The sequence below is a fragment of the Triticum dicoccoides genome, chromosome 6A (genome assembly GCF_002162155.2).
Source record: "Triticum dicoccoides isolate Atlit2015 ecotype Zavitan chromosome 6A, WEW_v2.0, whole genome shotgun sequence".
Taxonomy (NCBI): domain Eukaryota; kingdom Viridiplantae; phylum Streptophyta; class Magnoliopsida; order Poales; family Poaceae; genus Triticum; species Triticum dicoccoides.
Window position 1 is genome coordinate 517299752 of NC_041390.1, and position 2413 is coordinate 517302164.

Below are 2413 nucleotides of genomic sequence, written 5' to 3' on the forward strand. Positions count from 1 at the left end.
GGCGGGGTGACGTGGCGGCAGGTGATTCATCGAGGGGACGGCGGCGGACGTGTCCGGCGCCGGCGGACGTGTCCGGCGTGCGGAGGAAGGGGAAGACTAGGGTTTCGCGTGAATTTTCGGAGGATGAAGCCTTTTTATAGGTAGAGGGAGTTTGGAGTGTCCAAATGAGGTGTAGTTTTCGCCCACACGATCGTGATCCAACGGCGGAGAACATGGAAGTGGTTTAGATGGGTTATTGGGCTGTTTTAGAGGGGTGTTGGGCTGCAACACACAAGAGGCCTTTGCGGTTACCCGGTTAACCGTTGGACTATCAAACGGCCTCCAAATGGAACGAAATTTGACAGGCGGTCTACCGGTGGTGTACCGAGGCCACTTGACAAATCTCGGTCCATTCCGAGAACGTTTAACACCCGCTCACGAAAAGAGACAAGAGGGGTGCGCCGGTGCATGTGCGAGTGTCGGATTGCGAAACGGACAACGGGGAAAATGCTCGGATGCATGAGATGAACACGAATGCAAATGCGATGCACATGATGACATGATATGAAATGCATGATATGAACAAAAAGCAAAACAAAAACAAAAACCCAACCACGAAGGGAATCTCATAACTTAAAGCCGAAAATGGCAAGAGTCGAAGTTACAAATATGTCAAGTTACATCCGGGGTGTTACATGTTGTCCCGATAAACGCCGGGAGTTGGGGCAGGGTTGCCTCCGGCGGCCATGAACAACGCAGCAGGTCACATATCTTGTAGATGCAGTCGGCTTTAAGCTATTTTCCTCTGCGCAAATCATCCAGGACAGGGTCAAGGAGGCCATCGGTGTTGGAGCACTTCGTGGCCTTCTGCAAAGCGGTCCTGGTCTTGGCAGCATCCGGCTGTAGCAGTGGAGCGGGAACCACCTCGGAGCCCCCACCACGACGAGGCGGACGGCAAGGGGGAGGTGGTGGCCGGCCATGTTGAGGCATTTCTTCGCCTGATCCTACATGAGGTTGCGGAAGTAGCACAACAAGAACTTGATGAGGCCGGTGCGGGAGTCGCGAGCGCCGACGGCGAAGGTGGACTTCTTGCTACTTTTCTCTAGCGCGTCGTCTAGCTTTACGGGCACGACGTAGGATGGCTCTTGGCAAAAGCGTTGATGATGGTTAGGACGATGTTGGTGATGGGGTCGGCGAGGCCTACGGTGAAGCCGCTGATGGAGATGCAGTCCGAGAGGTACGGGATGTCGGCGATGGGGAGGCGGCGGGCCGCCTCGAGGTAGAACTCGGCGAGGTCGTGGTAGTACCCCGGGGCGTGAGCATCCGTGGGCCTGGGGCACCATTTGCCGCCCACAGAGGTCCAGATGGAGTAGCCCTCGTTCTTCGTGGTGGCCGAGAGGACCCAGTTGGTGGAGGTCGAGGCGGCTGAGAGGCCCCGGTTCCTCTGCATGTTCCAGAAGGGCCAGCCGTCACGGGATCGGTCGCCGTCGCCGGCGACGGCCGGATCTGCCGTCACGAACATGATTTGGGGACGAGGGTTTCAATGGGTGGTGCTGTGTATCGCTCGTGGCGAGCTCGCTCACGCACGCGATAAGACGCGCGTCTTCCACCAGCCCAGGCTTCTTCTTTTTCTCTTGGTTTATTTTAATTTAAAAAATGTTCGTGGATTTGAAAGAAGTTTAAGAAGTCAAAAAATGTTCATGAATTTGAAAAAATGATCACAAATTCAGAAAATGTTCGTGGATTTAAAAAAATGTTCACAAATTCAAAATGAGTTCACGGATTTTATTTTGCAAATTCAAAAAATCTGAATCCAAAGGAAGTTCATGCAAATCAAAATGTTCATGGATTCATTACTTTTGTAAATTTCAAAATTGTTCATGAATTTATAAAATATCCATGAGTCCTCTTTTTAAAGGGTGACTATTTTTTTTGGAAAAATAAGATTTTTTAAGCGCGAACATTTTTGAAGACGTGAACATTTTTAAATGAATTTTGCAAACGTGAGCACCTTTAAAACTAATTTGGAACTATTTTTTGAAAGTACCAACAACATTTTCAAGAAACATGAACTTTTATAAAAATTGTGAGCAATTTTTAAAATTTCTAATTTTTTAGATGCGAACAGTTTTTGAAGAAGAAAACATTTTTTAACATTTCAAATAAATTGTGAAGATTTTTATTTTTTCAAAATTATGAAACATACAAAAGATAGTAAAAGAAAAACATAAAACCCAGAAAAACATGTAAAAAACGGTTTCAGGAACTTTCACGAAGGTTCCCACCGGGCAGGAACCTTCCAGGAAGTTCCAAAGTCGGTCACCACGTCTCTTGCGGTTCACTCCACTCCCTACTATAATGGGCCGGCCTGATAATAATTGTAACATGGGCAATTGACGCGATATGTATATCATTTTTTTAGAGGAACACCTGA